General features: G+C 38.3%; 1 protein-coding gene across 1 annotated transcript in view; it reads right to left on the bottom strand.

The window, feature by feature from the left end:
• tafa3a (TAFA chemokine like family member 3a) overlaps nucleotides 1–6,850 on the bottom strand; it is a 219,980-nt gene extending 213,130 nt beyond the window's left edge. Inside the window, exon 1 of the mRNA XM_079840262.1 lies at nucleotides 6,374–6,850. The gene's annotated coding sequence lies outside the window, so the exon portion shown is untranslated. The remainder of the gene's footprint in view (nucleotides 1–6,373) is intronic.
• Nucleotides 6,851–13,838: the final 6,988 nt, after the last annotated feature.

Below are 13,838 nucleotides of genomic sequence, written 5' to 3' on the forward strand. Positions count from 1 at the left end.
GTCATGGGGCGTGAAAGGGAAGATCTACGGCGGCTCTCCAGTCGCTCTCCTGGGAGCGCAATTAATCAAGGGCGAATAGTATCAGCATGCAACAAAAGCCGTAAGGTTATTACAGCCGCTGTTCTGCTGGATGAAATGCAATGATAGCGCTAATTGCAAAAAACAGCTGACCGCACATGAGACGCGAAAACCAAGATGAAGGGCAGATGAAAAGGATGGAGACAAAAGAGGGAATGTAAAAGGAGGAGAAGTTGTGCAGAGAGTTGGTGAAGTCAGGGCTGGCCATGCTGACAAGATAAGCAGGGGTGTTCGCTTTCATTTCTGCATGGTTCATTTTCATCTTTACACTGAGGATTGCATTATAGGCTATAAGTGAATAAGCTATTGGTCTTGATTACTAACACTCTGGCTGAGTCCGAAATCACAGGTTTAATAGGCCCTACTTCACGTATGAGTGTGTTTAGTATGAATGTAATCTGGACATACTACATTCGCCATGTTGTCATTGTCATGTGACCTATCAGCGGCAGTTGCGGCAATTCACTCATAGATATACATAATAAAGGCTAGATCTCTTATAGCGGCCATCTTGTCACAGGCAAGCTTTCTGGCGGGCTCTGTGGAACCTGATGTAAGGCGATCTGCACGAACACAAACCTCTTATCTCGCTGAAATCTTGACGGATTTACAAATGGTTTGGTTTCTTACAAACGTTATTATCGTGGCTATAGTTCTGGATGCTTGAACAAATTATGAATAAGTATGCAGTGTCATAACTACATCTTTGATGTTTATAACAAACCAAACAGTTTGAAAATCGGTAGAAAATTGAGCAAGTTATGGTTATTTAAAAAGTACATGCACCATTAAAACACAATGTTACGAGTGAGCGAGCTGACTGTGACAAGATGGCCGCCAGGTGACCTCCATTGGCCAGCAGCGCGGACGAGACATCTAGCCTTTATTATGTATATCTATGAATTCACTGCAATTCACAAATCCTCTCCCGTGGCCTCATGGGATAGTAAAGAGTCCATCATTATGGGATGCCATAATATTCCATATTAATGGTTTTCTATGGGAGAAAAATGTTGTGATGAACAATGTTGTGTTCATAACCTGATTTAATCTGCTTGCCTATACAAAGTATGTGTAATTAATATCTTTTTAATGTTAGTCTACTGTTAAGCGTTTTCCTCGTCTTTATAACATTTTCGAAACACTGCTTTGTGAAACTTCTAAACCTTTGCATATCAAGTGCATATCAAACTGCTTAAGTCACATGATTTCAGTAAACAAGGCTTTGTTACATCATAACTGTTCGGAAAAGTTTCTAAATGTCAGTGATTCGCCATTAGGCGGCCATATCATTGAACCCATGAACTATGGTTTTTACCTCAAGTCGGATCAAGAAGAAAAAAAAAGGAAGAGCAGTAGTTAATTGTCTCTTAATAGCCAGACTAGCCAAAATGCAAAAACAAGCCCTACAAATCAATAAAATAAGGCATATTATTCTGACACTTCATATTTAATGGTTTCCAAGATTCCATTTAATAGATTAAAGGCAGGTTTTTTCAGAAACACTTTTTGTTATGCTGGTTGAAACTCTCTTCACGTCCTGATAGCAATCAATAATAAAAGTGTGTATATATCTTCTGTGGAAGACTTGGGACCAAAACATTTTCGTCCAATCACTGTATTCGGATGTCTAACCTGCCTGTCAACCTATGTATTTGCATACCTCCGCGCACCCTGCTCAGCATGCTCCATTATGAGGCAATCCAGAATTATAGACAGAGAGTCAAAGAGTGCAGAAAACAAACAGTATTTTACAGTTCCTCCTGAGCCAAAACGACGAGTTTATGCTGCGTTCAAGCCATGTCATAATTACAGTAATTAAGAGATAGCAACCTGTGACGTTTTCAATGCCAACACCATCAACGGCAAAATGAATCTGCAGCAGACAGGTGGTTCAAGTCAGAGCTCTTTGAGTTGTTTACGTTCATTATTGTTGTAATGCTGTGTGCTTTGAGACATGAGGTAATTTAACGTGATGCTTTGCTGACTCAGAATGTGTGCGTTCATGTGTTTTGAAGGAGGTGTGGCTTTGGAGACGCTCTGAAGGGTGAGATCTCATGCTTTCAAAGCTAGCTTGCTATTGCTAGCCTCTCCGAAATTGCAGCGGTACCTCACAAAACTGATTTCAGACTGACTTCTGATACAGTTTAATGATCTACAACAAATTAGAAAGAGCATTGGCAACTTTTAGATGCCATATTTATTGTTTAGCTCAACTATTATGGAATCGAACACGCAGGATTGTGGGATACTATAGGCAGCGAAGGTTACATCTATGCTGCCTTCAAAAATCAATTAGATGAAGGTATCTCAGTAGACAGGATGTAGCACCAGTTCCTACCTCTGTATCCTGCCTGTAGGCACTTTGTGCAGTGTTGATGAATAATAGAGAAAAAGCATGCCTGAAAATACTACACACTTTGCCAGTTTATGAGGCGAAAGACGTTCGTGACAAAACTGAATTTCTCATTGTTCTCTGTCGGCAGCATGTGTATGATAAAATACACAGATAAAACATAATTTGCGCTCCTATTCTGCAACCTTTGCTCGTCACTTTGTTGCAATAGTGCTAAAAGGCTCCCTAAAAAGCCTGTCTTTGTCAGGATGTGAAAAGAGCTAAAGTGAGATTAAAGTGCTTAACTGTGTCCATTTACTTCCAAACAAATTCACTTAAATGAACCAAATCACTTGTGAATCATCACACGCATCGAATCACTTGTGAATCATCGTATCGTCATTTTTTTAGAAGGCTTTGAATTCTGATGAACAAATGTAAATGAGCTTTTGACAACCAAGTGAATATTTAATGACCACAAGTCTTAGTCACAATACAATTAAAGCTGACAGGAAAAATGAAAAATGTATTTATTTACTTTCAACTGCTCCTTCAGAAGCCATTTTATTTCTTTGAACCAAGCGCACACAGATTTATGGAATCATTGTCAGTGAAAGACACACACACACGCATGTATATATAATGACTTTACAAACCACTAGATGGAGAAATTTCAAACAATGGCTGTGTTTCGAGATAAATTCTGAAGGGCACTTCAGAGTGAGAACAATCATGGCCGGCATATTGAAGGGTTGCTCCAAACCAAAGTACTCAAACTGGCCACTTCAATGGGACCTTCAGAATGAAGGATTTTGAAAGGGTACAACTGATGGACACTTCGCTCCCATGATTCTTTGCACAGGCAAGTGGCGTACACAATTGTGCGGCGACAGCACCTCCAATTGGCTCGGCAAGATGACGCAGAAGTGCGTTCCAAGGAACAGTTTTATTGGTCCCCTACACCCTTCATCCCTTCAGAGCTCTCACTTTTGAAGGTAAACCCTTCTAAGGGATTATTGCATAGGGATGAGCCCTTCAGAATGGAATGCAGGGAATGTTCAAAATGTATTTTACTTTGGTAGTGTGACGTACTTCTGGGAGAAAGGTAGTAATGGCTTTAACTGGTTAATAATCCTGAACCTACCAATCCCTGAACCTAACCTTAAAGGGATAGTTCATCCAAAAATGAAAATGACCCCATGATTTACTCACCCTCAAGCCATGCTAGGTGTATATGACATTCTTCTTTCAGACGAATACAATCAGAGTTATGTTTAAATATGTCCTGGCTAACCCAAGCTTTATAATGGCAGTAATTGGGAGCCCAAAATTTGAAGCCGAAAAAAAGTGCATCCATCCCTCATAAACGTACTCCACACGGCTCCGGGGGGTTAATAAAGACCTTCTGATGCGAAGCGTTGCGTTTGTGTAAGAAAGATTTTTAACATGTTGTAAAGTAAAATATCTAGCTTCCGCCAGACCGCCGTCAGTATTCAATTTACGTATTAAAATTTCGTCTAAAAGAAGAATGTCATATACATCTAGAATGGCTTGAGGGGGAGTAAATCATGGGGTAAATTTAATTTTTGGGTGAACTATCCCTTTAACTCATGTAGTTACTTTATATTACCAGCACTTTCTTGGGTAACTACACTGTAAGTACACGTACTGAGAAATAAAGTGGTCATAATTTTGGCTTCAGTATCATGATTATGATTTTTAAGCCGTCATTTTGACTTTTCATCTCATAAATATGACTTACTATGTCAATTTCGACTTTTTATGTCACAATCATGATTTTTTTTCCCCCTTGTGTGTCGGAAATGGGCTTCCATACATTTGTTTAGAGGCATATATTTTCATTATAATTTATAATCACTTATGATAAAAGGATAAAAAGGATCGAAATTTTGAGATAAAGACGTAATTATGACACACTAAGTCATAATTGTGAGGTTAAAGGTTGAAATGATAAAAAAGTGTAAATTATGACATACTAAATCATAACTATGAGATTGAAAAATCAAAATTCACATACTAAGTCATAATTTATACATTTATGTCATAATTATGGGGAATGTCACAATCCAAGCTTTATAATGGCAGTGAATGGGAGCCCAAAATTTGAAGCCCAAAAAAAGTGCATCCATCCCTCACAAACATACTCCACACGGCTCCGGGGGGTTAATAAAGACCTTCTGATGCGAAGCGTTGCGTTTGTGTAAGAAAAATATAGATTTTTAACATGAATAAATAAAGTGGTCATAATTTTGGCTTCAATATCATGATTATGATTTTTAAGCCGTCATTTTGACTTTTCATCTCATAAATATGACTTAGTATGTCAATTTCGACTTTTTATGGTCACAATCATGATTTTTCTTCCCCCTTATGTGTCGTAAATGGCCTTCCATACATTTGTTTAGAGGCATATATTTTCATAATAATTTATAATCACTTACTATAAAAGGATAAAAAGGATAAAAAGGATCAAAATTTTGAGATAAAAAGTCAGAATTATGACATACTAAGTCATAATTGTGAGGTTAAAGGTCGAAATGATGATAAAAAAAAATTTGAAGTTATGACATACTAAATCTTAACTAGAGATTGAAAAATCGAAATTCACATACTAAGTCATAATTTATACATTTATGTCATAATTATGGGGAATGTCACAATCCAAGCTTTATAATGCCAGTGAATAGGAAATTTTAAGCCCCAAAAAGTGCATCCATCCCTCATAAACGTACTCCACACGGCTCCGGGGGGTTAATAAAGACCTTCTGATGCGAAGCGATGCGTTTGTGTAAGAAAAATATAGATTTTTAACATGTTGTAAAGGAAAATATCAAGCTTCCGCCAGACCGCCGTCAGTTTTCAATTTACGTATTCAATTTTCGTCTGAAAGAAGAACGTCATATACATCTAGAATGGCTTGAGGGGGAGTAAATCATGGGGTAAATTAAATTTTTGGGTGAACTATCCCTTTAACCCATGTAGTTACTTTATATTACCAGCACTTTCTTGGGTAACTACACTGTAAGTACACGTACTGAGAAATAAAGTGCAACCAAAAACGTTAGGGAGGGACTTAATTTGGGGAATTTGGAATTGATTGGAAGGCTTTTTAAGAGACGAAGTTAAGGAACATCAGACAAACTTTATGGATTCCAGCATGCATTCCTACAGTATTTCAGACAGTCATTGAATTTATTTGCGAAGGTGCACCTGTACTCTGGCCTGCAGCACAGATGCTGACTGACTATAATAATACTTGTTAAATAATTATGGGTATTGAGACATTGATCTGCAACCCCAACAACAATCAGCAATGATTCAGATCCAAACAAGCCAGATTTTCCGTTCAACCCCAGCACCACAGAGGACTTAGCATCGGTCGGCTGGGTGTTCCTCATGTGCTCCAATATAGCAGGCAATGTCCAACTTTAGTGCTCACCATCAATATTAACTACCCAATCCATCGACATCATATCATCATCGGCTCTGGTATTCTCACTACCATTGCCATCTTCATATCACCAGCTCCATATCATTTTTTAATCAAAATACCACAGTTATGAAATAAACAGTAAATCTGCATCAATACTCTTTAAATCAGGCATAGGTAGAATAGTTGTCAATTATGTTTTTTACTATGATTATCACATTTTTAAAAGTGATGTGTGTATATATATATATATATATATATATATATATATATATATATATATATATATATATATATATATATATATATATTAATGTAGCTATTTGTTGTTTTTATAATTTAATATTTTATTTTGATATTACTAAAATGATAGCAATATATTAAAAATAAATTATAATTATAAAATCAAAGACTATTTCCAACACACTTTATGCTCCAGTACCTCTAATATACAAAGCATTTTTCTTATTTCAAGGCTAATTTCTCATATGAAATAATCCAGGTCTTACCTGTCGTTGAGCCGTCAATACAAGTGAAGGGACGACGGTCTCATTTGCTTTTCATTGTCAGAAGTAAAACCCCAGCAGTGCCAAAGACTGATAATTTCCCTTTGCGCAAAAACGATCCCGAGAAAAGCATCACCTGCAGATTCAAACGAGAACGCAAATCAAATTAAAACGATTCCTGCGCCGGTTCAGAAAGTCTCGAATGAGTCCTTCAAACTCCCACTCTCCAAAGTTCCTTCAGATGCGTCTGAACTTTGCGCGCCGGAACGGATCTGAATAAGCATGGGTGATGAGATGTTTAGTTGCAGTTATTATAACGAAGGGTTCAAATCTGCGAAATCCCTTTATCCATTATAGCCTTCTCATGTGGTTGTGAAGTGAGGGCTTTTGGCTGCGGCAGTCATGTGTTCGGGGTGGCTGCTCGCTGGGTTGTGTGGAGAGGGATGGTGAGGTGCTCGACTCGCCTCTCAAGTGTTCAGCACTTCAAGCATCCGTTCGGAACCCATGGGAGATCTGTGCGCGAGCGCGCGGCGCTGTGGAGAAATGGCGCCCCCTGGTGGCTACTGGCTCATTGTACGTGATAAATGAACGTCTTTGCCATTACATGACAAAATATTAGACCTATTGACATCTGTATGGACGCCCGTTTCCACCACATAAGAAAAAGTCATGCTTTTGGTATACTGTTTTACTTTTTATGTCATAATGTCGACGTTGTGTGTATAATTATGGCTTTATTTGTCATCATTTCGACATTTGATTTATATTTAGGACTTTTTACGTCATACTTTTGGCTTTAATATCATGATTATGATTTTTAAGTAATCATTTTTGACTTTTCATCTCATAAATATGACCTAGTATGTCAATTTCGACTTTTTATGTCACAGTCATGATTTTTTACCCTTATGTGGTGGAAATGGGCTTCCATACATTTGTTTAGAGGCATATATTTGCATAATAATTTATAATCACGTATGATAAAAAGGATCGAAATTGAGATAAAAAGTCGTAATTATGACATACTAAGTCATAATTGTGAGGTTAAAGGTAAAAATGATGATAAAAAAAAGTTGAAATTATGACATACTAAATCATAACTATGAGATTAAAAATTCACAAATACTAATTTATACATTTATGTCATAATTATGACTTTTTACCATAATTTCGACTTTGTATACAGTTCATTATGACTTTTAATGTCCGAATTTAAACATTTGATTAATGATTTATAAAAAAAATAATAATAATACTTTTAATGTAATAATTATGTTTTTAAGTCACAATTTAATGTTTCATCTCATAAATATGAATTTCAACTTTCTATGTTATAATTATGATTTTTTTTCCCCTTATGTGGTGGAACTGGGCTTCCATACATTTGTTCAGAGGCATATCTTTTCATAATAATTTATAATCACTTATGATAAAAAGATAAAGTCTGAATTTTGAGATAAAAAGTTGTAATTATGACATACTAAGTCATAACTATGAGATTGAAAAATTGACATACTAATTCATAATTTTTACTTTTTGATGTCATATTTATGATTTCTTTTATGTCATCATTTAGATTTTTCATCTCATAAATATGACTTAAAATTAGAAATGATGACATACTAAGTCATAATTATGATTTAGCAAGATCTTTTTCCGTTATGTGGTGGAAATGGGTTTCCATGCATTTGTTCAGAGGAATATCTTTTCATAATAATTTATAATTACTTATGATAAAAAGATAAAGTCTGAATTTTGAGATAAAAAGTCATAATTATGACATACTAAGTCATCACTATGAGATTGAAAAATTGACTAATTCATCATTTTTACTTTTATATCCTAATTATGATTTTTATGTCATAATTTCAACATTGTATTAATGATTATTACTTTGTTGATGTCATATTTATGATTTTTTTTGGTCATCATTTAGATACTGTACATTTGACTTAGTATGTCATAATTTCTAATTTTATGTCATAATTATGATTTAGCAAGATATTTTTCTGTTATGTGGTGAAAATGGGCTTCCATATTTGTTTAGAGGCAAATTTTTCTTAATATATAATAATTTATTATAATAAGTAATTTTGAACAACTTGTGTGTTATTATCTTAGAGCTCCAATTTGGTTTGTCTTACTCCAAAAAAAAATTGTCTTACTAATTAAATTAAAATATATATTTAAACTGTAGCATACTTTTTTGAAGATGCCACTTGATTTTATATATTTTTATATAATGCAAATACCTTTTAAGTGTTGTTTAAAATACTTTTGGAATAGACATCTGTTCATGAACCCCAATTTGCACAGAACTTAGATCAGTAATCACGAATTGAATTTGTTCAATCAATCCCAACATGATTTGCGCTGAGAGGCTTTATTGCGATGGAGTTTGATACTGCATGAATGATTCGACTTTGCAAAGATCACCGCACTTTTCTCAGCAGCCTCACAAAGCCAAATGTGCATCTTTGCACGTGCATTTTTTTGCCCAGAATATGGCCTCCACTGTTATTCTCTATTAGGTCTCACTCCATAAAATGGTTCCATATGGTAATTCCGGTACTATTATGACTTCATCAGATTGCTCTGGCTTCCCACTTCCATAAGAAGCAGATGGGAAGAATAATCAATGAGGTCAGTGATTGCTTTGGCTCAGGGATGATGCACAGTACATTAGTGCTCACCTTTAATGACCATAGACACTCTACTAGCATCATAAACAAAACCCTCCCGCTGATGGCTCATGCCCTGCACAAACCGATCAATGCTTTTGCTGTTGTTGTTGCCTTTTATACTATTGGTCCATTTTAAGAACTTTTACAAACATGAATTTTTAAAATAGATAAATCAATACTTGAAAACGAAAGTGACATGTAAAGGCCAAGTATGCTAACCTATACTCGGAATTCGTCCTTTGCATTTAAGCCATAAAAGTTGGAATGGTGCGTAGTGAACACACACACACACACACAGCAAACTGTGGACACACACACACACACGTGGGCAGCCATTTTTGCTGTGGCGCCCAGGGAATGATTGGGGGTTAGGTGCCTTACTCAAGGGCTCCGTCCTCAGTCATTTTCTGCTGGTATTGAGAATTAAACCCACAACCTTTAGGCTACTAGACTGAATCTAACCATTAGGCCACGACTGCCTATCAGGTTATATATCAAATACGTCAGTATCAAATATAGGTATTTCTCACAAAAACATGTTCAAGTCCCATTTTACCCCACAAATGAAAAGACAAAATGGTAACACTTTACAATCAGGTCTCATAGTTTACTAACAATAACCTATACATTTATTAATGTAATTATTCATCTCTTCTTTATTAATGTAAGTTAATAAAAATACAGTTGTTCATTGTTTGTTTATGTTCATTCGCAGTGCATTAATGTAATTGATCCACTGAAGGCAAGCTGTAGTGATGAACCCAAGTGTAGTTTATTTACAGGTGCATGAACAGATACAAAACAGACTTGACTAGAAACAGAGAACTCACACACGGGGAACAATACTCGACAAGGACACATGGCAAACATGGGGGTTTAAATACACAAAGACAAATACTAAACAAGACACACCTGTGAACAATCTGGGGCCGGTTGCATAAACCGTTAAGACTAGTCTTACAAGTTAGACATACATTTTTTTCTTTAAGACTGTTCATAATTTTTTTAAATCAGTTACATAAAAACATAGACTGGCCTAATTTGATACGAAAAGTAAGACTGAATGCCACTTGCCTAACTGCTAGTGGCTCATACTAGATCTTAAGACACTGTCTTAACATAATGGCTTAGTTTATGCAACTGGCAGAACAATGAACCAATGACAGAACTGAACTGAGAACACATGACTAAAACAACCAATGAGAACAGCAACTTCATACAGCGATGCGCAGACCGATCATAGACAGTAAAAGAAATGGACACAGCGACCCCATAGGCTTCGTCGGGGAAAGTGAAGTCAATCAGAAGCACTCTCTTCCTGATGGCTGATGTACTGCGCAGCCTCAGACTGAGCTTGACGACGTAGATGTGACGTGAGCAACCTGTTGACAGTTGTAAGTCTTGAAGTAGTTGTGCAAAGTGAAATCTGAATCACGTTGTTGAAATATTTTGTCCCATTGCTGCATCCTGGTGCCATGTGTTCTCCAGGTAAGCGGTGCACACCAGTGATGCGCGGGTTGATCCAAAATGAGCGAGTACCTGCGGTCACCCGCGGTTACGAGTCATCCAAAAATATTTTTAATGATATTCGGTCGGTCGGGTCGTCAATAAATCCTTATTTACCTTTTGAATGTTGAGCGTTATAAACTTTTGAATAAATGCTGACGCGGGACAAAATGCCCGATTTCCCAACACGTTGAACTGAGCAATGCCATTGTACCATTTTAACAGGCTACTTTTAAACGCATATAGCTCAGTAAAGTCAGTTTTGTGTATTTTCTTAGAGGGGTCGGGATTTTTGTTGGGAAAGTCGGGGGATAGACGCACTTCGATTAGACTGGATAAACACATGCAGCATCTTAATTGTTAGGAAAATTAAACTAAATAAATGAATAAATAAGGCCTTTATTTCATAACACTAGGATACACTCACCTAAAGGATTATTAGGAACACCATACTAATACTGTGTTTGACCCCCTTTCGCCTTCAGAACTGCCTTAATTCTACGTGGCATTGATTCAACAAGGTGCTGAAAGCATTCTTTAGAAATGTTGGCCCATATTGATAGGAGAGCATCTTGCAGTTGATGGAGATTTGTGGGATGCACATCCAGGGCACGAAGCTCCCGTTCCACCACATCCAAAAGATGCTCTATTGGGTTGAGATCTGGTGACTGTGGGGGCCATTTTAGTACAGTGAACTCATTGTCATGTTCAAGAAACCAATTTGAAATGATTCGAGCTTTGTGACATGGTGCATTATCCTGCTGGAAGTAGCCATCAGAGGATGGGGACATGGTGGTCATAAAGGGATGGACATGGTCAGAAACAATGCTCAGGTAGGCCGTGGCATTTAAACGATGCCCAATTGGCACTAAGGGGCCTAAAGTGTGCCAAGAAAACATCCCCCACACCATTACACCAACACCACCAGCCTGCACAGTGGTAACAATGCATGATGGATCCATGTTCTCATTCTGTTTACACCAAATTCTGACTCTACCATCTGAATGTCTCAACAGAAATCGAGACTCATCAGACCAGGCAACATTTTTCCAGTCTTCAACTGTCCAATTTTGGTGAGCTCGTGCAAATTGTAGCCTCTTTTTCCTATTTGTAGTGGAGATGAGTGGTACCCGGTGGGGTCTTCTGCTGTTGTAGCCCATCCGCCTCAAGGCTCTGCGTGTTGTGGCTTCACAAATGCTTTGCTGCATACCTCGGTTGTAACGAGTGGTTATTTCAGTCAAAGTTGCTCATCTATCAGCTTGAATCAGTCTGCCCATTCTCCTCTGACCTCTAGCATCAACAAGGCATTTTCGCCCACAGGACTGCCACATACTGGATGTTTTTCCCTTTTCACACCATTCTTTGTAAACCCTAGAAATGGTTGTGCGTGAAAATCCCAGTAACTGAGCAGATTGTGAAATACTCAGACCGGCCCGTCTGGCACCAACAACCATGCCACGCTCAAGATTGCTTAAATCACCTTTCTTTCCCATTCTGACATTCAGTTTGGAGTTCAGGAGATTGTCTTGACCAGGACCACACCCCTAAATGCATTGAAGCAACTGCCATGTGATTGGTTGATTAGATAATTGCATTAATGAGAAATTGAACAGGTGTTCCTAATAATCCTTTAGGTGAGTGTAGCTCAGTAAAGTCAGTTTTATGTATTCTCTGAGAGGGGGCGGGATTTTTGTTGGGAAAGTCAGGGGAGAGACGCACACTTCGATTAGACTGGATAAACACATGCAGCATCTTAATTGTTAAGAAAATGAAACGAAATAAATGAATAAATCAGGCCTTTATTACATAACACTAGGATATATCATACAGCATTCAGAAAAAGAACAGTTTGCGCTCCTAAGGGCTTTCACACTTTTCCAAAAGTGGGCCTTCTCTCAGTTTACCTGCTGATGAATTCTTCAAGCAGGGTCGAAACATAAACATCGCATTCATCAATAATATGTATCTAGACAGCTGAAATGGAAAATGATGGGCCGCCTCAAGAACTGCCTGCTCTCGCCGCTGCAGTCTGAGCGCACCATGTCAGGGGCGGCCACAACTCCCCGCACCCCTATTTCCTACGTCTATGGCCCAATGCCGCTACCATGAGCATTTACTACTTTTAAAAAGTGCGGGTCAGAAAGCGGGTCGGGTACAATATTATCTTTTCTTTTTTTTGCGGTCTGAGTTGCGGGTGGGTTAGTTGAAAACGTTGGTCGGGTGCGGGTTGTTTATACATTGACCCGCGCATCACAGGTGCACGTGATGTAAAAGAAAACGTGATTCATCAGACCAGGCCAACTTCTTGCATTGTTCTGTGGTCCAGTTCTGATGCTCACATGCCCACAGTTGGTGCTTTCGACAGGGGTCAGCATGGGCACCCTGACTGGTCTTCGGCTATGCAGCCCCATACGCAACAAACTGCGATGCACTGTGTCTTCTGACCACTTTCTATCAGAACCAGCATTAACTTCTTGAGCAATTTGAGCTACAGTAGCTTGTCTGTTTGATCGGACCACACGGGCCAGCCTTCTCTCCCCACGTGCATCAATGAGCCTTGGCCGCCCATGACCCTGTCACCGGTTCACCACTGTTCCTTCCTTGGAGCACTTTTGATAGATACTGACCACTGCAGACCGAGAACAGCCCACAAGAGCTGCAGTTTTGGAGATGCTCTGACCCAGTCGTCTAGCCATCACAATTTGGCCTTTGGCCTTTGTCAAACTCGCTCAAATCCTTACGCTTGCCCATTTTTCCTGCTTCTAACACATCAACTTTGAGGACAAAATGTTCACTTGCTGCCTAATATATCCCACCCACTAACAGGTGCCGTGATGAAGAGAGAATCAGTGTTATTCCCTTCACATATGTATCCCATAATGTTATGCCCATAGACTGTAAAAAAATATGGACGTAGTCTCCGTGACGTCACCCATAGGATTCTGGTGAGCCGTTCTGAAGCGCAAAGTAGGGACGAGCCATCTTGGCAGCGCGTCATCGCGCGTCACTACCAGATAACAGAAAATGGGCAAAAAGGCGGGACGTGGGCGGAGTTTAAGTGACGCGATGACTAACAGACAGCAGATAAATGGCTATCCACCTGTCACTCGAAATGGCCACGCCCTTAATTATGCAGAATTTTAAGGCTTTATATAATGTAAACTAATGAGTTATAAAAAAAATTCACCCCCCTCACAGTCGTCATGAAGGGCAAAATGAGCCGTATAGACCAAAAGCACAATTTGTACCAGGCTGTAAACATGTTTTATTCTGCTCTA

The sequence above is a fragment of the Gobio gobio genome (assembly GCF_949357685.1).
Source record: "Gobio gobio genome assembly, chromosome: 17".
Taxonomy (NCBI): domain Eukaryota; kingdom Metazoa; phylum Chordata; class Actinopteri; order Cypriniformes; family Gobionidae; genus Gobio; species Gobio gobio.